The sequence below is a fragment of the Amblyomma americanum genome, chromosome 9 (genome assembly GCF_052857255.1).
Source record: "Amblyomma americanum isolate KBUSLIRL-KWMA chromosome 9, ASM5285725v1, whole genome shotgun sequence".
NCBI classification, from domain to species: Eukaryota; Metazoa; Arthropoda; class Arachnida; order Ixodida; family Ixodidae; genus Amblyomma; species Amblyomma americanum.
This window is the reverse complement of record NC_135505.1, coordinates 118,190,814-118,218,717: the sequence shown is the minus strand read 5'-3', so window position 1 is coordinate 118,218,717 and position 27,904 is coordinate 118,190,814. Positions and strand designations below refer to the sequence as shown.

The window sequence follows — 27,904 nt, the reverse complement described above, 5'->3', positions numbered from 1 at the left end:
AAGCATATTATTTCGTTATTTTTTTTTTTTGCACTCAGTACCTTACGGCAGCTTTCACATTTAGAGTCCCTAATAAAACGATAGGGTCGTCCAACTTCATCACACTGTAACGCTCCTTCGCGGCCCAAGTATTCCGAATGCCCAGTTTTACTACTCTGTGCTACTGTTCCGAGATGAGCGATAGGCGATTTGTCGTTAATGTTTGCCTTCGGATAGTCCAGGGCAAGTTAGGCAAAATAAACGAAGAGCCTCTGACAGGCGAGCATAATTCATGCTGCGGCTGCGCGTCCACGTTCTAGATAACCCTTCCAGCTACAGCAAGCGAGCTCGCTTGTTGATTTGAAATAAAGATGCAGGCGGAACGACGAACCCCCGCACCATACTTGCCCACTGAGTGCTAACGTGTTTTATTCGTTTCATTTAACAGCGTTTCTCAAAGTCCCGCCGCGGTGGCTCTGTGGTTAGGGCGCTCGACTACTGATCCGGAGTTCCCGGGTTCGAAACCGACCGCGGCGGCTGCGTTTTTATGGAGGAAAAACGCTAAGGAGCCCGTGTGCCCGTGAGATTTCAGTGCACGTTAAAGATCCCCAGGTGGTCGAAATTGTTCCGGAGCCCTCCACTACGGCACCTATTCTTCCTTTCTTCTTTCACTCCCTCCTTTATCCCTTCCCTTACGGCGCGGTTCAGGTGTCCAAAGATATATGAGACAGATACTGCGCCATTTCCTTTCCCCAAAAAACCAATTATTATTATTTCTCAAAGTCCAGACTTTCTTTCCAACTTTCTTTTTTGCTTTCCTCCTTTCTTTCTTCCTTTATTTCTTCTTTTCTTTCTTTCTTTACACCAAACTGTTTGCCTGGTTTCGTTTCCCTCTTCCCTTTCATCCTCCGTTAAAAGTGCTGCGTGCTTCCTCAGGGGGTGGCAAACATCTGGGAGGAAAGTCTTTGTCTATCTATCCTCCTTTCTTCATACCTTCCTTCTATTCCATCTTTCTTGCCTGATCTCCTACTTTCTTTCACTCCTCGGTGAGAAACCAGACCAAGAGTAAGAAGTGTCCGCTCTCCATTTCGTTCATTTGCAGTGAGCCGAATTGGAGGAACACCGACCCACCCAGCAGTCGTCGAAGGCCAGGGAGCCGATGGCCCATCTCCACCGATAGCGGCCGGCGTAAGCGCCAAGACTGCGCGCGCGCCCTCTCCCGGCGAACGTAGTACGTGCCGCTGGACGGGCTGGCTCAACATGCGGCAGCGGCGGCGGCCCGGGCCAGACAAGGCGCATTCCTAGACCCACCGCCTGTGGATGTGGAGAGCCGTTCCCACCGTCTGGCTCAGTACAGCCGAGCCGGGAGGTGGAATGCCGCCCCCACCGCCACCTCAGTCAACCGACCACCTTTCCAAAGCCCCCCTCCCCCCTTCTCGTTTTCCCCCTTTCTCAATTCTGCGGCGAAACACCCCTTGGGAAGGAAGGCCGAACTTCTTGCTCCTCAGCGACGTCGGGCGTCGGCTTCCTGTGTGAAGCTCTATATACCTGTGCGTCGCACTATGCAGAAGAGATGGGACTCGGGTGGCATGGCTTCCGCGGCTGCTTCGGCGCTATGCTTTTTCCCTCTCTATCTCTCACTCACCCAGATGTCCCCCCCCGGACTCGTGCCTTGAATCAGCGTTGCCAGACGTTCGCCGCGTTCATCCCTCCTTACAGCTATACCTCCTCGCTTACGCTCTCCCTTCTAGCATGTAGCCTTGCAGTGGATGTTCTTTTTGTTTCTGGTGTGTGATCTACTCGCACCAATTGGAAATCTTTCGAAGACAGCGACGTCCTCTTGCGGGGCGCAGATCTTTGATTGCGACTTCTTTTGTGTAACCGGTATAGAAGGTGGAGGGTGGAGGGATAGATGTGGGAGGGGGAGGAGAGGGTGCAGGTTCCTGCGACAGGTTGACACCTCGTATGTGTGTCGTCGGGAGCGTGAGAGAAGTGCCTGGCTTGTGCGAATTGCTGAACTTTAAGTCCTTGCACCGTTTTGAGAGGGAGGGTCACGGAGACTGTAGCCTTCTAACTGAGGGAGACAGAGCACCCGGAGACGGTTGGCTCTAGGAAAGGAGGGTGTGCTGTATGGACTTGGAAATATAAACTCAATACTGGACTGCTCTGATGATGCATGTCAGGGGGATTCTCAGGGGGATTCTCCTCCTGCGAGCCGTTATTTCCTATGTCTCCCATTCCGCTGGTCCGATTAAGTCGTGAACACTGTCGAAAAACCGATCCATCATTCTCATCGAGCGGTTGTCGCAAAAGCGACCGATAGAGATGACAAGTACGATTTCGTCTCCTTTTGTGCTCTTCGTATGATTGCGGGAACAATAATTCATCCGATTTGAAGTTCTTTCACCGATTTGTCAACCAACTGACGTCGAAAGCAGCGGTATGATGGTCCAGATTTTGGCTTTAGGAAGAAATTCATAATCCGTAAGAGCGCCGGACAACAAACATCCTTCTATTCCAAGTGGGAATGGTCATCTATCTAGACATTTATCGGCATAAATCGGTAAATATTTTTGTTCAGGCAAATAATGTTAAAAAATAAAGGCTATATCTTCACCTTATGCTCCACCCTCTGATATGTCGGCATTGCAGGAAGCTTTGGTCTGATGCACGTTGTGTGAACACAGAAGAACCGAATGCTTTCTTATAATGGACTCCGGAACTTTTCTTTTTTTGAGTTCTGGAGCAAATCTTCGCTTTGCTTTGTTATTTATTTAGCTATTCGAGAACTTTATTTGGATAATTATTTAATCTCATATTTGTGTATATCTTGCTTGTTTTGCACAGTTCAAAGGTTTATATGTTTACTGCATATAGAAGTTAAAATGAAGTAGGCAGGCTTGTTAAGATGTGCACGAGACGGGTGATGGACTGCATTAGAAAGCTTTGAGCATACTGTTTCAATTCTGCTAATCATGCTCATTAACTGTGGTCGGTCATTGAACCGTTTTTTTAACATGATTGGTTTAAGTGATTCAGGCGAAAAAAGCTTCCAAGACTGGCGACGCAGTCAACTATCTCGGCCATATAGTTCTTTACATTGATAACGTACTAGAAGCGTTTGTCAGGAGTCTGATATGAGCGGAAACAGTTCGCGACAGGGCAAGGGGGGGTCATCCCCCTCTGGAGAAGTGTTTAAGGGGGAACCGCCCCCTTGCCCTCAGTCCTGTTGCGGCGTCTTTGCCCACTGTGCAGGAGCGTCGAGTGCTGAGAAGCTCTGCACCCTGCACCTGCTGCTGCCAAGAAAGTTAACATTTCTTTTTCTTGAGTTGTGTGTCCCGGAAACTATCGCAAACACCTCTACCAGGGTTGCCAAATACCAGGAGTTCCAATTCTTTCACGCCTGAGGCGTAATTATCTACGACGTGTTGCGCCATCTGTTGATGCTTTAACATACATAAATCATGCACCTAGTGGCATGTAAGTTCCATGCACCATCTTACATTTAGCACGTGCCAGGGTGTCATATACTATCCTAGCGGTTAGCTGAAATTTTCCCCATACCGCCCAACGCATCAACAATAGAAAAACGAGTTTCACCATGGATGCCACTCAGCAAGTACCTACTTGCCAGGTCGAAAGGAGGAAAGACATCGTAATGTATTCTATGTTGCGCTTGACGAATCCGGCACTCTAAGCACAAATACGCCTGTATGGGAGTAAGAAAGGGAGTAAGCAGCCCTCTCGCAGCACTCCCTTTCACAAAAGGGAGTGCAAGGGAGGACAGCTTATTCGGTTTTTACGCCTTGTTCACAGTACGTGTACCGCAAGTGTGTCCTTCGCGGCTGGGAGGAGGCTGCTGCTAGCCGTATTGTGCGTCGAAGTTATATAGTTTACGCCTTTAAGATGTGCTATTGCGCTCAGTATGACCTACACCGCACTGTTGTCAGCTGAAGAGCTATCAACTCCCAAGCCCACCTTGCCCACAGGAAGTCACAGCACCGCACCTCATCGAGGACAGAAAAAAATATTAAGAAAAGCGCATTGTATTCATTATTGAATATAGTTGATCTTATTGAGCTTTATTTGCTTCAAATTTTACCAGGTTACGCGGTAGTCAGAGATCTTGGCGGGGTTCAGATAACCCATACAAAGAAGTGTACAGAAGACCCATGGAAAAAAATTAACATCGATGCGCAAAATTAATAAATGGGTTGCAGTGGGTAGAACAAAAAATAACAATACAACATTAAACAGAGCCGCTTAAAGCACGTCTGCCTTAATAAAGTAACAACCATGCATCATACCAACCCGTCAGGTGTCAAACACGTGACAGGTAGCGATGATTGTTCTACATCGAACGCGCCGTGCACTGTTGCATAACACATCGGCTACCTCCATCCATCCTCAACGAGAGTAGCCGCTCGAAACAAGCCGCAGGCCGTGTTCCTGCGTTTCCCGGCAAACGAGTTCTTCGAATGAAGACAGATGACGGAAAAACAGCACCTAAACCCTCCCTTTAAAAAAAAAAGAGCTTTTCTTTCTCTTTTAGCGCGAGAGCGAGCGAATAAGTTCACCGAACAGCGAAACGACGCGTTCACGCGCGCTCAACAACCCTGGGCCGGCAGCAGTAATCAGCCCGGCCTACCCGGCCTACGAGTCACGAAAGTGGGTGTGCTTTATAAGCAGGGGGTCGGTATTATATGGTTGAAGGGTCGAATGAGCAAGCATTTCACCGCGGTTTCACCGCTGACCGGTGCCCATAATATCTCCGTACAGCGCTGGCCCCTTTCATACCCCATTTTCTCCTTTGCTTCCATTCCAGGTTCGCCAGCAAGTCGTGAGTCTCGTCGGAAAAGGGTGTGCGGCTCAGAAGCAGCGGGCCCCGCTCTTTCTTCCTTTCGGCTTCTTTCTCTCGCTCTATCTCTTTCGTTTTCTCTCGTTATCTTCGTACTGGCTTACGAGTGCAGTGGGACGGCACGGAGGCGTGCCCAGCGGCCACCGGATACATTTGGCGCTAGAAACGTGAGCGATGTTATTCGCGAATCGAAACGATTTTGGGCGCCAAGTTTGGGCTGAGGGAGTAGAATGTCGAGGCCTCCTTAAACTAGGGGGCATCCTCGTTTTATACGTTCGGCACACACAATTCGATAGCATTGTTTTCGTGCGCACGTAAAGGAGCCTGTACAAACGGGGGGGGGGGGGGGGGGGGGCTTGTTGCGTCGCACAACCCACTGAGTCGCGGATGCGGATGGATGCACAGCAGTTATCGGAATTTTGACGAAAGGGATATGAGCTGACAGCCATAGTGGCCCACTAGTGGCTTAGTTAGTGGCTATGGCATTTCGCTAGTGAGCATTAGGCGAAATGAAAAAAAAAACGCTGGTGTCCGGTGCATGTTGTAAGGCAGCTTATGCGGTCAAGGATCAGCCAGCTGATCAATGCAGTCAGAGAGCAATCGGCAATCAATAAATCACTCAATTAATTCAGTGAGAAAGCAATCAGTCAATCACTAAACCAATCAATCAGTGTTACAATTGAGTGAGAAAGCAAGCCAACAACTAGTTAATCATTCGATATCCTGTCAGCGCCAAATGTAGCGAAGGCAAAAAAATACAAACGGTAACGCCAGAACAAAACTGAAAAAATGACTCGACCAGATGAAACAGAAACTGCGATTCATAGTACCTTTTCAAGATCGCCTGAAAGGGGTAAATAACCAAATAAGTACGTAATGTTTTCTCATTTTCACGTCTGATTTTGGGCCTACACTGGTGTTAAGACGAACGCTTTTACCTGTGGAAGGAAAGTAACCCCGGACAAGCAGACGGGAGTTGCACAACATCTGGAGACATTGCTCAACGGAATCCCAGGCGAGGCTGCCACCCCATAGAAGTCAGCTTCTCTGCTATTTTCAAAACCTACGTGCTGTCTTAAGTTAGTGCAGTGAACGTCGCACCGTTGCTCGCCTCTTCAGGAGCGTATTTTACCACGACGGCGAAAAAAGCAAACATAATCTGATTCACGTCTGTCTAACCTGCTCACCGAGTTTGTGTAAAGCTTGACCTTGAAGGTGACCTTGGCAAACCCTAGCATAGCAACATCCCATGCAGAAATATAGTAATTGCCGCAACTGGGATTCGAACCCGCGGCGGCGCGAACAGATCAGCTTCGCTGGCCACTGCACGAGAGCACTAGGCTATCACCGAGGTCGATCACGTCTCGTGTTAAACTGCAACATATTCTCGCGCTGCGCATGGCACACTCTGGTGATGTTGGTAACGAAGGCGCTCACGCCGCTTCCCGCGCGCTATTACCCCGGGTCCCCCAACATTCGCAGGAACATAATTATTCTGAACCACTATTAAAGGGGCTGTGAAGGGGGCTCTAATAAAGTTGCGCCATGCCTGGGACATTGAAGCACGCCGCTTCACGAATAGTGTCCAGCAAGGATTTTTTAAATGCGCTTTGTATAAGCTAAGTTATCTGTAGTCAAAATTTGAATTTCAGCGTCTTCGCGCCTTTCCCTCTCCTCTCGTCACTGTTTGCACGCTGGAAGGCAGGCGCTCATTCGCCGACCCCCCTCTGGGAGCGGAGCTTCCCGACCCGCCGGATCTAAGCGGTTTATTGGCCGTGGCCAGGGTAGCTGCCGGACGTCTGCAAGAATCTAACCAATGGCGACCTCTCACCTTGTCTACGCAGACGCGGGGGACGGAGGAGGGTGCGGGCATGAAAAAGTCGCCGGGAAGGGCTCGCCAACTTTGATCCGTGGTTGTGGGTCGTCTGCTGCGTGTAGAAGAGTATTATTTGGCTCCGGTTTTCATGGCGACACAGTGCAGTGATTAAGTGAGTTAATGTGCTCTCCTCGGAAGGCGTTTCAGGGCCCCTTTAAGCTGCAGGGGTTTACTCCAACATTTGAGATTAACGAGGAAAGTATACGGCGAACAACACAAAATCTAAATAGGAAGCAAGGGGTCATTTTAAGGAAATGGCATTCGAATACTTATATAAACCGTTTCAAATTCATCTATAGGTTTCAAGATTCGTATTATCCGCACTGCGCCTTCTGCGGTGAAGTGGCTGACTTATACCATACGGTATGGGCATGCCAGAAAAACCCCGCCATACCAAGATTCAATAATCCAACAACTGAGGACTGGGAACGCGGCGCTGTGCAGCTCACATTCGGAGGACCAGCTTTCGCTGGTGAACCGGGAAAGAGCGGCGGCAAATGCCAACGGGCTCCTGGAATGACCCCCCCCCCCTCCCCCAAACCTTCTATGCATTAAACGTTTTTCTCTCTGCGTGCATAGCACGTCGTCGTCTTCATAAACTTCCTTCTGCGACGCGAACAGATCAGATCAGCTTAACCTCGATGAGAGCTCTACCTGAGACTCATATCGTCCCCGGACGTGCCGACGACCCAGCAAAGCAAAAACATGAGGCAACCAAGCTAAACAAATACTTTCGCACGCTTACTCGGTTTAGGCACGTTAAAACTATACCACTTTTTTTTGCAGTCAGTTGTCATAACCTAAGCGTTCCAAGAAAAAAAATCTGATACTACGTCGTTAAGAGGATAGAGATAGAAATGTAACCGCGGAATGAGAATGCTGGAGTCAGCATAAAGCTGCTCCAGCAAGTTCCTATTCTCCGCTGTAAATAACGTTAGTTCTGCAAAATGATTTCCTGCCAGGTGCTACACAAATATTGCAGTCAGTTAGCCCCACATGCGTTGGTGGCAGGGGTGTTTCAAAGGAGACGGGAGATTTCATGGCAGCTTGCAAGCGCGACTCAATAACATGAGCAGTTACTCTGGTATCTGTATCGTGGAATTCGCTTAGGGTCTTGTTTAGCGTCACGTTGACTTTTTTCTTTTTGCAGGCCTACTAGTACGATGACAATTTCGCAGAGTTTGCTGCCGTCTCCATTCACTTGGTGATATCGTACAATAGCAGTATCAAAAGAAGCAGTTGTAGCCCCAGTTGTAATAGTTCCTGCAATGGCGGCACTTTTGTGGTAGCACGTTGCAATACAGCAATATGTCGTAGTAGTAGGAGTAGCAGTAGCAGTGGTACCACTAGTCATCAGTAAAATGTGTTGTAACAAAAAAATCTATGACGTCAATTCTTCTGATGGCCTAGTTACCTTCAGACCAGTGAAAAAGCATCACTTCCTTATCTTTTAGCTGCCCAAGAGTCCTTCCCGTCTGAGGTCATGTGCTTTAGGTCCATGGTCAGCGGACTTTGGGGAAAACGGGTGGGGGGGGGGGGCGCTAAATGAAAGTGAAAGTAGACAAAAGCACGCAGTCTAGCAATAATATTTTAAAGTTTTTTTTTTTAATTGTAGACACAGAGCGTCAGTAATGCGTCCGGAGGAATTTAGAGAGGTGTCGAAGCCTTTTTCATAAATCTCAATTACACTTTGCCCATTGCTTAATCAGTTGTTGCAATGATATTAGCAAACGTTGCATTGATATTAGCAACGTTGCGCAGTACAAATATCTTGGTGTCATATTCACGCATAACATGTCTTGGTCTAAACACATTGATTACGTATGTAATAAAGCACTAAAAAAACTAGGTTATCTACGACGCACGCTACCCAATTCACCAAAAGACACAAAGCTACTGTTGTATAAATCTCTAATCCGCCCTGTTCTTGATTACGCAGCTGTAGTGTGGAACCCGTACAAGCAATTCGAAATTAACATGTCAGAAGCAGTCCAGAAGAAAGCTGTGCGTTTTATATGTCATCGTTATGATCGCGATTTCTCACCCTCTTCTACACTTCTCTCATTGAATTTAACCACGCTGTCTGTCCGTCGCCACACTGAATCATTAAAATTCTTACATTGTGTCGTCAATTCCTCAGTAAGGCTGTCAGCTAACCACTACATTAACTTTGCACCATTATCATCTACAAGAAGTTATCACGAGCTTAATTTGATACCGTAGTTTGCGCATGCTAATTTGTTCAAATTCAGTTTTTTTCCCCGTTCAATAGAAGCCTGGAATTCTCTACCCGGGTCCATTCGTTCTTGTCCATTTCAAAACTTTGTTACTGCCGTTGAAAATGCATAATAGCTGTGTATTCTTACCCTGTCGTTAACAGTTCCTTTCTTGTTTGATATTTCATTTGTGATTTTAACTTTTTGTAGTGCTCACTTTGTACATTTTGCTGCATTTTGTTTCCTTGCATTTTGTGTTTTCCCACTCCTGCCATAGCGCATATAATTGCGCTGCAGTATAAATAAATAAATAAATAAATAAATAAATAAATAAATAAATAAATAAATAAAATAAAAAGCTCTGTGCTTGCTTCTGCCCCGCTTCATGCTATAGTAGCATATGTTAGGTAGGGCTACCTAAAAGGAAGTAAAACTTACAGCGATATCCCTGCACCACCATCCGCACAACAGACCCTCTTCAGTGTAACAGTAAGAATAAGCTCCGTTTTAATAACTGCTTCAGTTTGCAGTTTGAATACACAAACATACGCACGCGCAACCCGAAGCCTCAAGATTCGGAGAGGGACAGACAATAGATGATGATGATATTGTAGCCACACGGTGACAGCACCACTCTTTGAAAAGAAGACCAGAGAGGCGCATCCTCCTGTAGGCTCGAGCTAAACGGACATTACGGCGCAGCATCAAAAGCTAAGAGCGGACTGCGGCATCCGGTTGTCTAGACAGGGGAAACCGAACACCAAGCGTCACTGCATGAACACTGCGGCTTAGTGGAACTCGTCGGAATAAGACGCGGCAACTGCAACAAGTCTCGACCTCAAAATTTCGACCTCCGTGAATGGCGACCTCACTCAACCTCAAACTCACGCGTGAGGCCGAGGTCTGATTTGCTGCCCTCACTCACAAAATTTCGAGCCGTCACCGACCTCACCTCTATCTCACCTCACGACGTGAGGTTGAGGTCGACCATGGGGTCGAAACCTCATGAGGTTGCGCACCTCAGGCCATACCCTCTGGAATGGGTGAGCATCGCATAGCATATATGTGCTATGCGATGCTCACCCCCTATCGAAGAACACAACAGAAAATTTTCCGTTGTCACAACAGTTTCCAGTATTATTTTGGTACCTGACAACGGAAGTACTTTTAGTAACAACAGGACTTTTTGTAGTACAGAGCAGTCTTTTCTCGTAATGACGGAGCCATTTCTGTCGCAAGAACCGACAACTTCCCAATACTACAGAAAAACCTGTCGTAACGACAGGATAAAAAATTCTATTGTAGTCTGGAACCAGCTCTGTCCTTTTTTTTATCAAGGTAGGTTATAAAGACGTTAACGCCAGTCGCTTTCTGCGGGTGGATACCAGGCTGGTGTGCCAGCCGATAAGCCGGGATCCACCTGTGTGGGTCCTGATGGACGCCACTGCGCCATCTCTCGGAATGCCGAGTCACTATTCTCCCTTACACTTGCCTGACCTTCTCCCTTCTAGCAACAGTGCGGAACGCCACTCGATTTGCGCGAGGATTTCGTTTTGTAGCTGTCCACCTCGGCTCCTGGCTCTACATCGTGATGGATATGCCCCCTCCTTTTCACCAAAAGTCACGACTCGGGACGCCCCGCTCAAAGAGCGAGCCTCGCTGCTACCGCCGATCATCGGAAGGAAACGGCTCACGAAGCAACTAAAGATGCGCAATATATCGAAAGAGCCCCGGCTATGACGTCTCTTCGGCAATCGTGACTGGACCTGTGAGGTCTTCTTCGAAGAGCCGCTGATGCGATTCCTTCTCCTCTTGCTGTGTACGCTTCTTGGCTTTTTTTTTGGTGTCGATATATACAAGTATGGAGCATTCGCTTGAGTACGCTTCTTGGCTTTTCTTTGGTGTAGATATACACAAGTATAGAGCATTCGCTCGAGTACGCTTCTTGGCTTTTCTTTGGTGTAGATATATACAAGTATAGAGCATTCGCTCGAGTACGCTTCTTGGCTTTTCTTTGGTGTAGATATATACAAGTATAGAGCATTCGCTCGAGTACGCTTCTTGGCTTTTCTTTGGTGTAGATATATACAAGTATAGAGCATCCGCTTGAGTACGCTTCTTGGCTTTTCTTTGGTGTAGATATATACAAGTATAGAGCATTCGCTCAAGTACGCTTCTTGGCTTTTCTTTGGTGTAGATATATACAAGTATAGAGCATCCGCTTGAGTACGCTTCTTGGCTTTTCTTTGGTGTAGATATATACAAGTATAGAGCATTCGCTCGAGTACGCTTCTTGGCTTTTCTTTGGTGTAGATATATACAAGTATAGAGCATTCGCTCGAGTACGCTTCTTGGCTTTTCTTTGGTGTGGATATGTACAAGTATAGAGCATTCGCTCGAGTACGCTTCTTGGCTTTTCTTTGGTGTAGATATATACAAGTATAGAGCATTCGCTTGAGTACGCTTCTTGGCTTTTCTTTGGTGTAGATATATACAAGTATAGAGCATCCGCTTGAGTACGCTTCTTGGCTTTTCTTTGGTGTAGATATATACAAGTATAGAGCATTCGCTCGAGTACGCTTCTTGGCTTTTCTTTGGTGTAGATATATACAAGTATAGAGCATTCGCTCGAGTACGCTTCTTGGCTTTTTTTTGGTGTGGATATGTACAAGTATAGAGCATTCGCTCGAGTACGCTTCTTGGCTTTTCTTTGGTGTAGATATATACAAGTATAGAGCATCCGCTTGAGTACGCTTCTTGGCTTTTCTTTGGTGTAGATATATACAAGTATAGAGCATTCGCTCGAGTACGCTTCTTGGCTTTTCTTTGGTGTAGATATATACAAGTATAGAGCATTCGCTCGAGTACGCTTCTTGGCTTTTCTTTGGTGTAGATATATACAAGTATAGAGCATTCGCTCGAGTACGCTTCTTGGCTTTTCTTTGGTGTAGATATATACAAGTATAGAGCATTCGCTCGAGTACGCTTCTTGGCTTTTCTTTGGTGTAGATATACACAAGTATAGAGCATTCGCTTGAGTACGCTTCTTGGCTTTTCATTGGTGTAGATATACACATGTATAGAGCATCAGCTTGAGTACGCTTCTTGGCTTTTCTTTGGTGTAGATATATACAAGTATAGAGCATTCGCTCGAGTACGCTTCTTGGCTTTTCTTTGGTGTAGATATATACAAGTATAGAGCATTCGCTCGAGTACGCTTCTTGGCTTTTCTTTGGTGTAGATATATACAAGTATAGAGCATCCGCTTGAGTACGCTTCTTGGCTTTTTTTTGGTGTGGATATGTACAAGTATAGAGCATTCGCTCGAGTACGCTTCTTGGCTTTTCTTTGGTGTAGATATATACAAGTATAGAGCATTCGCTCGAGTACGCTTCTTGGCTTTTCTTTGGTGTAGATATATACAAGTATAGAGCATTCGCTCGAGTACGCTTCTTGGCTTTTCTTTGGTGTAGATATATACAAGTATAGAGCATCCGCTTGAGTACGCTTCTTGGCTTTTCTTTGGTGTAGATATATACAAGTATAGAGCATTCGCTCGAGTACGCTTCTTGGCTTTTCTTTGGTGTAGATATATACAAGTATAGAGCATTCGCTCGAGTACGCTTCTTGGCTTTTTTTTGGTGTGGATATGTACAAGTATAGAGCATTCGCTCGAGTACGCTTCTTGGCTTTTCTTTGGTGTAGATATATACAAGTATAGAGCATCCGCTTGAGTACGCTTCTTGGCTTTTCTTTGGTGTAGATATATACAAGTATAGAGCATTCGCTCGAGTACGCTTCTTGGCTTTTCTTTGGTGTAGATATATACAAGTATAGAGCATTCGCTCGAGTACGCTTCTTGGCTTTTCTTTGGTGTAGATATATACAAGTATAGAGCATTCGCTCGAGTACGCTTCTTGGCTTTTCTTTGGTGTAGATATATACAAGTATAGAGCATTCGCTCGAGTACGCTTCTTGGCTTTTCTTTGGTGTAGATATACACAAGTATAGAGCATTCGCTTGAGTACGCTTCTTGGCTTTTCATTGGTGTAGATATACACATGTATAGAGCATCAGCTTGAGTACGCTTCTTGGCTTTTCTTTGGTGTAGATATATACAAGTATAGAGCATTCGCTCGAGTACGCTTCTTGGCTTTTCTTTGGTGTAGATATATACAAGTATAGAGCATTCGCTCGAGTACGCTTCTTGGCTTTTCTTTGGTGTAGATATATACAAGTATAGAGCATCCGCTTGAGTACGCTTCTTGGCTTTTTTTTTGGTGTGGATATGTACAAGTATAGAGCATTCGCTCGAGTACGCTTCTTGGCTTTTGTTTGGTGTAGATAGTATACAAGTATAGAGCATTCGATTGAGTACGCTTCTTGGCTTTTCTTTGGTGTAGATATATACAAGTATAGAGCATTCGCTCGAGTACGCTTCTTGGCTTTTCTTTGGTGTAGATATATACAAGTATAGAGCATCCGCTTGAGTACGCTTCTTGGCTTTTCTTTGGTGTAGATATATACAAGTATAGAGCATTCGCTCGAGTACGCTTCTTGGCTTTTCTTTGGTGTAGATATATACAAGTATAGAGCATTCGCTCGAGTACGCTTCTTGGCTTTTCTTTGGTGTAGATATATACAAGTATAGAGCATTCGCTCGAGTACGCTTCTTGGCTTTTCTTTGGTGTAGATATATACAAGTATAGAGCATCCGCTTGAGTACGCTTCTTGGCTTTTCTTTGGTGTAGATATATACAAGTATAGAGCATTCGCTCGAGTACGCTTCTTGGCTTTTCTTTGGTGTAGATATATACAAGTATAGAGCATTCGCTCGAGTACGCTTCTTGGCTTTTCTTTGGTGTAGATATATACAAGTATAGAGCATTCGCTCGAGTACGCTTCTTGGCTTTTCTTTGGTGTAGATATATACAAGTATAGAGCATTCGCTCGAGTACGCTTCTTGGCTTTTCTTTGGTGTAGATATATACAAGTATAGAGCATCCGCTTGAGTACGCTTCTTGGCTTTTCTTTGGTGTAGATATATACAAGTATAGAGCATTCGCTCGAGTACGCTTCTTGGCTTTTCTTTGGTGTAGATATATACAAGTATAGAGCATTCGCTCGAGTACGCTTCTTGGCTTTTCTTTGGTGTAGATATATACAAGTATAGAGCATTCGCTCGAGTACGCTTCTTGGCTTTTCTTTGGTGTAGATATATACAAGTATAGAGCATTCGCTCGAGTACGCTTCTTGGCTTTTCTTTGGTGTAGATATATACAAGTATAGAGCATCCGCTTGAGTACGCTTCTTGGCTTTTTTTTTGGTGTGGATATGTACAAGTATAGAGCATTCGCTCGAGTACGCTTCTTGGCTTTTGTTTGGTGTAGATAGTATACAAGTATACAGCATTCGATTGAGTACGCTTCTTGGCTTTTCTTTGGTGTAGATATGTACAAGTATAGAGCATTCGCTTGAGTACGCTTCTTGGCTTTTCTTTGGTGTAGATATATACAAGTGTAGAGCATTCGCTCGAGTACGCTTCTTGGCTTTTCTTTGGTGTAGATATATACAAGTATAGAGCATTCGCTTGAGTACGCTTCTTGGCTTTTCTTTGGTGTAGATATATACAAGTATAGAGCATTCGCTCGAGTACGCTTCTTGGCTTTTCTTTGGTGTAGATATATACAAGTATAGAGCATTCGCTCGAGTACGCTTCTTGGCTTTTCTTTGGTGTAGATATATACAAGTATAGAGCATCCGCTTGAGTACGCTTCTTGGCTTTTTTTTTGGTGTGGATATGTACAAGTATAGAGCATTCGCTCGAGTACGCTTCTTGGCTTTTGTTTGGTGTAGATAGTATACAAGTATAGAGCATTCGATTGAGTACGCTTCTTGGCTTTTCTTTGGTGTAGATATATACAAGTGTAGATCATTCGCTTGAGTGCGCAGTAGCGTGGCGTTGTGCGCGCAAAACTGGGGAGGTGTTGTTGCCGTAAACGGCGGGTGAGCTTATTGCCGGATGCTCTTGTGCCATTCCAGGAGAACTGAATTGTTTCATGCGTTCACGCTTATTTTGAAGCTCTATCACGTCATTTAACCCGCTGACAATGACGATATTATTCACCTTGTTCAGGTGAATTTGTGCGTCCAGGAATAAGAAGGTATATAGTCACGTGGTAGAGCAATCGTGAAGTACAGGCGGACCTGACCATTGTGCGCTTGGAGTGGACGCTCTCGCGTTTCGCGTCGGGAAGGGATGGAGGGGAGGGTGTTGCTGCTATCGTTAGTATGTCTTCAACCCAGAATAGAGGCGAAATATGTGGGAGGTTTTTCCCCAACGCCGTTCATCTACGCGCAATGTTTTCGTGGGCCCATTTATAAGTGACCAGTGCAGAGGTCACTTTAATAACAATGCAGGTACAGTCTCACCTGGATGCTGGTTCACCTTCCCTCTTCTCGGCGACAGTTTTTGAGCCTGTCTCCAACTTCTGCAATTGCTTCTTATGTGACAATAATAGTGATTCTATATACAAACAATTGCTGGTGCATGGTTTAGCATTGCTGAGCACGAAATGCGCGAAATTATAGTTTTTTGCAGGTGGACACCACCGCCACGTACCTGAAAGCACGATTGAGAAGTCCACTAGCTGACCGAGGGAGCCAGATATGCGCGTCTTCAGCTTTTTCATCGTCAATGCTAGTTTACACAGTGAACGCCAGCGGCTTATATTCCAGTGTCGCGTTAGCAATGCTGTCAGCGCCAACGCGTATAGAGATCTAGTGCCGTGTTTCTGAAACAACGTTGACCACGACAACGCATGCAGCGCACATCTCTCTCTCTCACTACCGCCGCATAGCTGAAATCTGGAATATTAGTTGTTTGTAGTATTAGTTGATGAAGAAGACGACGTGCAATGAGGTTGAGGTTGAGGTTGAGTTGTTGAATGCTACAGGTGGGGTTAGCCTTTCTTTATCTGCCGGCAATTGCTCCACCGTAGCGACCCTTCGATATTAACAATGCCGCATCTACCCCGCTAAGCGCACAATCTCTATAATAGCACACATCTCTCCCGCAGTCACCATCTATGCACAGAATTAATCCACACAGGTCCCACATCACAGTCCACTCCAGAAGTCACCATCTATGTACATATTCAGTCACAGTAGAACATAGTCCAATGTAGTGCCACACTCCATACACACATTCACCCACCAGTATAACGTAGTCCACTCCGACCGGAAGACACCATCTACGCACACATTCAATCACAGTAGGCCATAGTCCGTTCCTGCTGTCACATTTAAAAACAAGATCCGTGTTCTGCAGAAATGTTTAAAGAAGGCGTGCAGCCTCCCTTCTGCATGTCTTGTTTCCACTCGGGTAGACAATGTCCTGCACTGTGCTGTGACGGGTTCCTGTCTTCTTGAAGGAAGCGAACATCACCTGCCTTTCCGCGTTTGTACTCTGGGCAGTACATAATATAATGTTCGATATCCCCGCACACACCACATAAAAGAGCAGAGCGGAGACGATGCTATGCCGGTCTTATGCATCCATGCAGGAGTGCGGGCAGAGGCCGTGCGAATTCGATGTAGAGGGTCGCCTGAGATCTTCTCAGTCCCTTGGTCACACATGGCTTGTGGGACGCACTCCACAGGGTACTGAAGTGATCGAGCACCGTTTTCCTGCAGAGACTTTTCCATCTTGAGGTACCTTTTTGATGGAACCCTTGAGAGAACTTTATGGGCGAGACTGTCTGCCACCTCATTACCGTTGACTCCTATGTGAGAGGGCACCCACTGGAAATGTAGAGTAAAGCCTCTGCTGTGCAGATTCTGCACCAAGCGCAGAGAGCTTAGAGACAAGGCGTCAGTAGGAATCCGTGCACAGCACGAGAGTGTGTTGTACAGGCCAACAACAACAACAACAACAACAACAACAACAACAACAACCAACAACAACAACAACAACAACAAACAACACCAACAACAACAACAACAACAACAACAAACAACAACAGTTTAACACGCGGCGTGTTCGGATGCGGGGATAGCCTTAAAGTAAAATCTAATCATGCTTACGCCACAAAACACCAGGCCACCATACCTCCTGCACGACCACACTTTGCAAAACATCAAAACTCTGGGAGGTACACACATGCATCCAGATAGGGGAACCAGCTTGGTGGATCTTCCAGGGCGGCGTATACTCAGCGCACCAGAGCGCATTGCTCACGAAACAAAGATTTCGACGAGCAGTGGTGATTCGGCGTGCCGGTCCATCATGCGGCTCTTCCAGAGACTAAATAGTCCCAGCAACATAAATAGATCAAACGGCACTATTTCCCACGCAATAATAAAAAAAAACTGCGGCGATAGGCTAGTGCCCTCGCGCAGTTGCCACCGAAGCTGACCTGTTCGCGCCGCCGCGGGTTCGAATCAAGTCGCGGATATTTATTTGATTTCTTCCTCTTCATTTCTTTCGCTTGGCGCAAACATTGCAAGATCTTGCTCAGGGTTTACTTATTGTTTTTTTTTGGTGGGGGGGTGGAGGGGAGGAAATGGCGCAGTATCGGTCTCATATATCGTTGGACACCTGGACGGCGCCCGTAAGGAAAGGGATAAAGGAGGGAGTGAAAGAAGAAAGGAAGAAAGAGGCGCCGTAGTTGGAGGGCTCCGGAATAATTCGACCACCTGGGGATCTTTAACGTGCACTGACATCGCACCAGCACACACGGGCGCCTTGGCGTTTTTCCTCCATAAAAACGCAGCCGCCGCGGTCGGGTTCGAACCCGGGAACTCCGGATCAGTAGTCGAGCGCCCTAACCACTGAGCCACCGCGGCGGGGCCGGATCCCGAAACTATCCGCCAGCTTTTTCTGGAAGGAGAGCCAATAAAGATAGTGGGAAGTGGAAGAAAGAAAATAGTAAGGAAATTAACAGCAGCGCACCCTCTGAACACGGAGTTCCCGGGTTCGAAACCGACCGCGGTGGCTGCGTTTGTATGGAGGAAAAACGCTAAGGCGCCCGTGTGCTGTGGCGATGTTAGTGCACGTTAAGATCCCCAGAGTGGTCGAAATTATTCCGGACCCTCCACTACGGCACCCCTTTCTTCCTTTCTTCTTTCACTCCCTCCTTTATCCTTTCCCTTACGGCGTGGTTCAGGTGTCCAACGATATGAGACAGATACTGCGTCATTTCCTTTCCCCAAAAACCAATTATTATTATTAGTTCACAGCAAGAAATCGCCATGCTTTTCTTTTATCATACTTTATTATTATAAATTGTTTTCTTTTGTCATATTTTACGTGGCTAATTACAAAGTAAACCTCGAAAGGTACATTGTAGCAGACAGTTCCATCCAGTCAAGGAGAAAACGCAGTAAACATATCAAACCATTGACTTACAGGACAGACTCTTTTCATTATTCTTTTCTCGTCAGGACAATAGATGACTGGAACAAACTACCCAATGAAGTTATATATTCTGAGACTAAGGCCTTTGAAGCTGCACTACGGGAATATTCTATGAGTGCATAAAAAAATGTTTTGTATACTAGCCTTGTCACCTGTCACCCTCTAAGTGATCTATGTACATACATTGCTCTCTGTTTTCTTTTATTTAACTTCTGCCAGTCGGACCTACTCTTAATTACAATTGTCGTACTTTGCTATTATGACCACGCGCCTTTCTTCTTCACATTGCACCACAGCGGCTGACGTTTTTCTGCGCTATTCAAATATTTTGTTTTTTTTCCTGCCGTCAGTGACGTGCAAAAATTCCTAATGTTCAGAGTTTCTTTTTCTGTTTTTAATTGTATTTTACATGCAAAAGTTCTAACAACTTTGTAAAACTGCAACTCCTGCTTGGCCTGTGCCGGCAGTATTAATAAATAAATAAATAAAATAAAAAATAAATAAAAATACAGGCTGGAGCGTACGTGCCGGAGATTCGCGGTCGCACGCGAATGCACGTGCCTAAACCTGCTGACAACTGCGTCGCCCAGAGGGGAGCGGTGAAGGCGCCGCCGCTGCTGCTACACTGACGTCGACGCCGCCGGCGATAAGCGGCGGGCGACAGCTAGCCTGAAGGGACGTTTTCTCGTTGACGCGATAGCGTATACAGCGCTCGTTCGGTCTAAGAGCCGGCGGCGTAGTCGGCACCGCGTGTCGGAAATAATCGGGGGGGGGGGGGGGGGGGGGGTGCGTAAAAAAAAAGAAAACAATCGTGCCATCGTAATTTGTGGTTCTAGTTAACTGAACATTGACTGATGTGTGATAGGCGACAACTAGTTAATTAAATCGTTCTATGTAATTCCTTAATCAAAGAAACTAAAAATCGGCGAAAGGGGGTTCAAAGGTGTCGAAATGTTCAGAATGGAAATCCAATATTTGCTGATGCTAAGTACCCCCGCCGCGGTGGCTCAGTGGTTAGGGCGCTCGACTACTGATCCGGAGTTCCCGGGTTCGAACCCGACCGCAGCGGCTGCGTTTTTATGGAGGCAAAACGCTAAGGCGCCCGTGTGCTGTGCGATGTCAGTGCACGTTAAAGATCCCCAGGTGGTCGAAATTATTCCGGAGCCCTCCACTACGGCACCTCTCTCTTCCTTTCTTCTTTCACTCCCTCCTTTACCCTTCCCTTACGGCGCGGTTCAGGTGTCCAACGATATATGAGACAGATACTGCGCCATTTCCTTTCCCTCCAAAACCAATTATTATTATTATGATGCTAAGTACCGATATACATCGTCATCGTAATAAAAGAATCTTGCAAAAAAAATTTCTAAAGAGTCGCATCAGCATCAGAAGACGCATCAAATGGCTTACATTATCGCGTCAACTCATAAGCACAGCATATGAGTCCTCCACCATTTTTCACACCGGCCGATGTAGTTAGCGATGTAGTTCGAAAGGAACGATGAAGTACGGTGAACGGCAATAAAAATTGAGGTGTTCGGAGATGGGGTCAGCGGGACCCTGGTGGTGTTTCAGACACCCGCTAGAGTTATTAGCATAGCGGAGACGTGCAAGCGTAGACGTATACCACTTTACCGAACCCCCCTGCCCACTCTCAGTGGCATGGGTGCTTCCAGGACTGCGCGTGCGCAGCCTGTGTTCGGTAAACAGGTATACGTCTGCGGTCTAGGCTAAATCTCTCTAATTAAAAAGTTTCCAAATAAAAATCGCGTCGACGAAAAGAATACATACATTTATACAACTATGGCGCGCAGTGTACTTTGGGCTCAAGAAGTTGCTGTTATGCTGCATAACATTTGAATACAAAATTAAAACGCAATTTTAGCGTAAGTATGAACAAAGCAAGTGAATGAATGAATGAATGAATGAATGAATGAATGAATGAATGAATGAATGAATGAATGATCTCTCATCTGAGTCATCTGAGTTACTGCAGTAAGTAATGGGGAACAACATGCAAAACATATTTATCACCATTGTTGAGACTACAAAAACGCGCTTTGAAAACCATGGGATTGCGTCCTTCGGATAATTATTACACTAACATTTTTAACGCACTGCAAATCACGTAGTTTAAAAACCTTACGCGACAACAAAATATCTGTTATTTTTAGCAACGTTATAAACGACAACTACCCCGTAGCTCTTTGTACATTCAGTAAACCCGTCCGCAACGCTATGCAAGCCAGTAATAAAAAATTTAATCTTCTAATTTGTCACAGTGTGTAAGAAGAAAGGCGAATAGAATTTACAGGAGCGAAAATCTGAAACTCGTGGCCAATTAAAATAAAACAAGCTGAGAATTTTAAACTTGCGTGCAAGCACATTTTATTGGAATTGAAGCAAGTCCACAGCATTTGTTTTCTTCAGTGTATATGTAACGGTGGACCTACATGGTATTATTTATATTGGACCACTGACTAGCTTCATTTGCTATCGGTCCAAATATATGTGTACAAATCTCCTTGCTGTCATTGAATAAAACTTCTTGAATCTTGAATGAAATGAAATGAAATGAATGAATGAATGAATGAATGAATGAATGAATGAATCATGCCAATCAATCTTTCTCGTTTAGTGTGAAATATGTTTATTTCAACAATGCACACGCGCGCTATATGCAGTCATGGCACTTTTACAAGCGCAATACTGACGTGCGTGCGGGACCAGAACTGACCCCAGTGTTGTCCACGGGACCTCGTGTGCCCATATGTGGTCACGTATTGTTCACGCGATCAAAATCTACGGATTTTTACAGAGCACGTATATATACAGGGCTTCTAGAAGTTCTTAATAATAATAATAATTGGTTTTGGGGGGGAAAGGAAATGGCGCAGTATCTGTCTCATATATCGTTGGACACCTGAACCGCGCCGTAAGGGAAGGGTAAAGGACGGAGTGAAAGAAGTTCTTTGCTTCGGAATTCTCAAAGTGCCTTTCCAAAGGCACAGCATCTCCATCTTTTCACTGAAGCCATGCAGTTCGCCCTTGCTATAGCAAAGGAATTCCCGGTCATCGAAAGCAAGACAAGACAAACAAAAAAAATCGAAAAAAAAGCTCACGTAATCAAAGAAGTGAGATGAAATCAAGAATGAAACAGAAAGCAGGTCACCAAGAGTTTGGGTAAAAATTTGATTAGCAATACTTTAAAACTCACGCGATTTCACTCACAGTTGCTTAACTGATACAGAAAGAAAAAGAAATCTCCTTCAAACTGTTCTTCGCTGAGACAATTTATGCTCAACAAAGTAATTACTGCGAAAAACGCAAAATTAAGTGATTGAAGTGAGTGAATAGGTCTAAAAAATCAATTTCCTCATTTATGAATTTACATAAGCACCTTGATGGAGTGGTCTAGACAGGCCACCTAGACATACAGATAAATTGGAAACACAAGATTATGCAGAGCGTCAAGTGTTTCTATTGGACGAAGGCGACTGGAAGCGACAAAACAGGTGCCTTGAGGAGAATTGTGAAATTAGTATTTCTTGTATACTTCGTTCAAAGCAGCGTATAACACTTACCGCAGGGAGCGCATTTGTCTCGTCGGCTAATAATAATAATAATTGGTTTTTAAGGAAAGGAAATGGTGCAGTATCTGTCACATGTATCGTTGGACACCTGAACCGCGCTCTAAGGGAAGGGATAAAGGAGGGAGTGAAAGGAGAAAGGAAGAAAGAGGTGCCGTAGTGGAGGGCTCCGGAATAATTTCAACCACCTGGGGATCTTTACCGTGCACTGACATCGCACAGCACACGGGCGCCTTAGCGTTTTGCCTCCATAAAAACGCAGCCGCCGCTGTCGGGTTCGAGCGCGGGAACTCCGGATCAGTAGTCGAGCGCCCTAACCACTGAGCCACAGCGGCGGGTCTAGTTTTCACATCTGGGAATACGGCAGTATCTGGAATAATATTATCGGCTATAAACCCACCTTTTTATATTTGAAAGAGATATATCCTTCAGAATACAGCACGGTATCCCTGGTTGCCCGTCTAGCCTATCCTGTCACTGCGACACACTAACCGGCGCTCCCTTCCAGACGTCGCCTATTTCAGCTGAGGCAAGGAAACGACTACCATGATCTTGCCCGCTCGTCTTTGGCTGATAACACACTCACGAAAACGCACAAGCGGCAACTGCTATCGTTATGCACCCTGGCTCACGTCTCGCGCCTGGAGATAGGCTTTTTTTATGCTTGATTGTTTCTTCGTTTTTCCAAGGGTCTTAGGGCCGTAGTCCATGTTTTTTTTTTTCCCACGATTTACTTCCAAGGTTTTCGATTCACAGAACCGGCAAACTTTGACCCTGTAAATATAGAGAGGGATATTTTTTTTATGTTTACGGGTTTTTAGTTCAAAAAATAAGCCAGCGTTTAACTCTGCTTAACAGGAGCGTGACGTGCGAAAACGCTGTGACGTAAGGGGTGACCCCTCAAGCCACACCAAAGCAACGACGGCGCAAATCTCAATGCTGTGAACTACTTTTTCGTGAGTGGCCCGGACCAAAGTTTTGGAAATGACCCGGGGGAAATTTGGAGGTTGCGTGGTTGGACATTGATTTTGGTCCAAAGCGTCCACGGTCAAATTTCTACGGTGGTCCGGCCCAAATGGTGGAATGAACCCGGGAAAAGTCTGGGGGTCGCCATCGTGTCGGGAGCGCCTAATTATGGTTGGACAGCGATTTTGGTTCAAATCGGCCGAGGCAAAATTTCCGGGGGTGGCCCGGGGCTAATTTCTTCCCACTTGGCGTCACAGTTGCTGTGGTAACGAACTATGCACAAGCAAGACGCACAAGTAGGAGCAAGAGACACATGCAAGATTTTGGCTAGGCTCTGACGATGAGTCCTTTCGCATTAAAATGTGGGAGATACATCGCTGCGGTGTCAACATCGAAGGTAAGTCCTGTTTTTAATATTATTTTTTTTTCGAAATCGGCAATGTGGTTCAAAATAACGAGCGTCAAAACACGCATTTCAAAAATCCTGCTGAGTTGCCTTTCCTGCATCGCATATTTAAAATGGGGTAGTGCGTATTTTTCATGCCTCAAAATTCGGGCGCCGTTTGTGTATTTGATGACGCAGAAGAATTTAATTTGACTGCGGCGATGGTACCAAGTGCAGGCACGCTATTTTTTTAAATATGCAATGCGGGGAGGCCGACTCAACGAGCTTTAAAACGGATATTTTTGACGTTCGACATTTCGATTCCCATTTCCGATTAAGAAAGTTTAAAAACTGGGCTCACATTCGATGCTGACAGTCTTGAATTTCGCTTGATAACTTTGCCCCTGAAATGTAAAAAAAAAATGTTGATTAGTTAATTTACACATTCACCGCTGCAGCGATTTTCGGAGCCCTAATCTTTATGCGTCGTGGCCCACCTGTGGGTAACCCTCAAATTTCGTCAGCAGTGGGGTGACCCACTAGTGAGCCACCGGTGAAGTAAACTTCCTGGAACCACAAACAGATGGCAGTATTAACCGAGCATATGCGTTTCTCGCTTGCTATTTGAATAATCTCAGCTTTGAAATATCTTCGTCGCACGCCTCTATTCGTGGCCACACATCATGAATACGCGATGTGACCCACCGTTGACCCACAAGGCAGTGAACGCGTCAATTATCTGATGAGCTCTCTTACGTACTGTCGTCTGCAAAAAGGGAGAGACCTCCCTCTCGTGTTGCAAGCCTTGCCGCATGGTGGCGCCACCTGACAAAGCCCTCCTTGTGTTGAGACCCGCTCTGTGCAAAACGGCAAGGCTTGAAACACGAGAGGGTTGTCTCTTGCATTTTTCACAAGACAGTGCAAAATATATTTCCCTTGGCGTACAATCCGTGTCCACAGACCGCACCGATCTATCCCTCGCAGTCTTTACAAAATGTGTAAATGTTAAAAAAATAAATAAATGTGTGCAATCATCTGTACAGGGTCCGAATTATAACTATCTTAGCCCTAGGGCATGTTGTCGATGACCGAAAGTTATCTGGACATGACACATATAACAGGCTGTCATTAGTTTAAACCGTGGTTTAAGCGCAGGTGTCCCTGGATGGCTGGTGACAACGGTTGGGACACATCTGATGAGAATGCATACTGTCTCTTCATAGCATATGATTTCCACTGATCAACCATGAACTCAGCAAGCTCTAGACAATGCAGGCCGGACATTAACTTTCCACGAAATGTACTTGTGGACTCCAGGACGGGGAGGCAGTGAAAGTGATAGCAGTTTATCAATGCACAGCAAGCGATTTCACTCGTGGAAACGATAAGAAGGAGATCTGTCGTAACTGCACTTTGGCCTTCGCTTGTTCCGCCTATAGACTTCTCTGTACAAAAATGCGATAATGGAGTAACGCGGGAGACAGCTACCGTAATGAACTGGCTCTCGTCTTTACCACTCCGAAAACCCGAAATCTTCGGATAGGATTCAAGCCAAACATTAATGCATTAGAATACAGACAGAGCACATTCACGAGCCTGCCAGCTGTACATATAGCGCTAAGCTCTATGACTCACGACGCAGTACAAATGAGAACAATTAGACACTAAAACCATGCAACCTTTCTTGCATTCAATTTCCAACCCCTCGTTTTACTTTTGCACTCAAATTTCATTCCAAGAATTTCTTTCGACTTCATGTTGTATACGGTATACTATCTCCCGAGCCTCAATCGTTCTGTGCAGCTCTAACTTCACTTTCCGAAAGACGCTGATAAAATTGATCTTGATAAGGTCAGGTTCTGCTTTTGATTCCATGGAAACGCTGCAAGCGTTTACTAAGGGACCACCCTGTACAAAGGCTATAAGGATCGAAATTGTCGGGGCGTTGAGGAATGCACTGTCAGATTGAACAAAATTTAATGGGAAGCGATGTTCGGCATATGTGACCTCTAAGCGGCTGCTATTGCAAGTGAAAGTAAATGCACTTTGGTGGAAAGCGCACCAACTGCAGTGAATTCAAATCTGCAACATTGTGCGCGTAGTGATGTTCCTGTCGCAATTGTTGCGATCCCCGCCGCGGTGGCTCAGTGGTTAGGGCGCTCGACTACTGATCCGGAGTTCCCGGGTTCGAACCCGATCGCGGCGGCTGCGTTTTTATGGAGGAAAAACGCTAAGGCGCCCGTGTGCTGTGCGATGTCAGTGCACGTTAAGGTAGGAAAGACTTTTAATGCTCTAGAAAGGTGCTAGTAGCAGACGAGAAAGAAGAGGTCCATCTTCCTTCTTCTCACAGGGTCGGTGCCCCTATTCCAGGGCTCCGCTGAGCTTCGCTGCTCGTTGGGCGTGCTGGATCAGACCTTGTTGGCAACCCAGATCGCCGCTGGAGAGCCGGCTCTCCCACTGTTCCGCACTCGGGTCTTTGCGAAAGCTGTCGTTTTTACTGCATTTCCACGTGATGTGGTACAACGATGGTTTGCTGCCACACCACGGGCAAGTGTCCCGATATTGCGTCGGGTAAATCTTGCTAAGGATATGCAGGTTTGGGAATGTTCCTGTCTGCAATCTTCGCCAATACACTGCCTCTAGTTGATTTAGATCAGGATGAGGCGGCGGATAGCGGATCCGTACCCCCTTATAGTAGTTGAGAATGTCTGAGTACGTTAAAGATCCCCAGGTGGTCGAAATTATTCCGGAGCCCTCCACTACGGGACCTCATTCTTCCTTTCTTCTTTCACTCCCTCCTTTATCCCTTCCCTTACGGCGCGGTTCAGGCGTCCAACGATATATGAGACAGATACTGCGCCATTTCCTTTACCCAGAAAACCAATTATTAATTATTATTGTTGCGATGGAAACTTAATACCAGGTAATAAAAACCATGCACTAAATTCGGTGCACTGCATTTGATTTATACACGCCCGATTATGTTTGTTTCATGACAGTATGATGCTGGGGTAAGAGAAACGGCAGCAGGAGATTTGTAGTGGGGTGGCGCAACAGTGAGGGGGGGTGGGGGGTGGCTAAAAAGGTGTAACGAGGCGCCATCTGACGTGCATGGAGCGGAACGGAGAGGCGGGAGATTTGAACCATCGCAACAGGCTCGCACCGCATAACAGGTTCGAACGCTCAAACCACAAATTGCACGCTATCGCATTCTGTGGCGTCAGTTACATATAACGTTCCTCTAATTTTTTTCATCTCCATCTTATTGAAACCTGGAGAGGAGGATAAACACATACGATGATGATGATGATGATGGTGCTGGTGGTAGTTACTATGATGATGATCTGTTTTGTTAGCCCAGGTGGATCCTGGGCTAAGAGCGCCATAACAAAGAACGTTTTTCGTCTACACAAGGCAGGGTCAAATACCCATTTTCGAAGCATTTTGTCGCAAAGAAGAGCGCCAGGACAGGGGAAACCTTGCGCCCATTCGAAGCCGGTGGGTATCCGGCGGTGCTGGCGACCTAACCGGACACCTCCAGCATACGAGGAAACCACAATGAACGACTCGAGTGTCTCAAGCACGTGCTATCGAGCGTACATTCCGCATGTCTGCGGTCTTCTTTACAACGGCTTTATCGCTTGGCTTTTACAGACCTGGACACAGAGTAACGTGTTTCATACGGGTTGACCTGCGTGCCTAGGAGATTCAAATCCGGCATCCTTCCAGCAACTCCAGGAAGCGGCAACGGGCGAGTCAAGGGTTAGCTCTCGTGAGCGAGCACCCTATCGACATCGTACCCTCTTCGATGAGTATCCACGCGCAAGTCCACACCCACACACACATATCGAGCTAGGGGCAAGCGTCCAAAACGAAGCAGTGCACGCGAAGGCGACCGTCAGAAAACGGTCGGCCGAGTCAGCAATAAGAGAAGCGGCGGCGACGAAGAAAGGAGGCTCGAAGGGAGGGAGGCCGAGCGATGAATGGAACCGCTTCCTCGCGGCTCGCTTTGCTATCAGCCCCGCGAGTACGCGTGCAGGATGAAGCACAAACATGCGGCGGGTTGCAACTTTCTTGAGAGGTCTCGCCCTTGAGAGCCGAGCCGCCGCAACAGTCGCCGCCGCCTTCCAATGAGGGAGCCAGAGCCGACGGCGGGTGGCCAGGCGCCGCAGGCGGGACATGCGACGCCTGCTTACTTTGGTACGCTCTGAACAGAAGGTAGTAAAAAAGGGAGTAAACTGTCCCCTAGTGGTAAGCCCGTTACACTTAGTGGCACGGGCAGGGACACTTCATTTTCGTTCTTCTTAGAGTCGCAACCATAATTTTTGTCCTCTAGTGGTGTGTGCAAGAGGACAGCTTACCCCAATTTTACTACCATATAGTTGTGTTTATGTTTAGAGTGTAGGGTGGCGACAACTCCGCCATTTTAGAGCACGGACATCACTAGCCACATCGAAATATTTTTGCAGAAATCTGTCTTTTCGCGTCTTTGGCACACTATGGTCCGATACTACTTCCAGACATGGAAATCTTATTTCGAATGGAATTTTAGAAGCTTTCTCTCTAATGTGAGGGGTCGGCGCAATTTATATGTTACAAAATGGCGCCTTCTGATT

General features: G+C 46.1%; 1 protein-coding gene and 1 long non-coding RNA gene across 4 annotated transcripts in view; one reads left to right on the top strand and one right to left on the bottom strand.

Annotated features, from left to right (window-relative positions):
* LOC144104182 (uncharacterized) overlaps window positions 1–2,152 on the top strand; it is a 53,914-nt gene extending 51,762 nt beyond the window's left edge. The window contains exon 2 of the long non-coding RNA XR_013308448.1: window positions 1,082–2,152. This is a non-coding gene — a long non-coding RNA (uncharacterized LOC144104182). The remainder of the gene's footprint in view (window positions 1–1,081) is intronic.
* Window positions 1–27,904, bottom strand: part of LOC144104184 (G1/S-specific cyclin-D3-like) — a 325,929-nt gene that overhangs the window by 214,698 nt on the left and 83,327 nt on the right. The gene's annotated exons all lie outside the window — the stretch shown is intronic.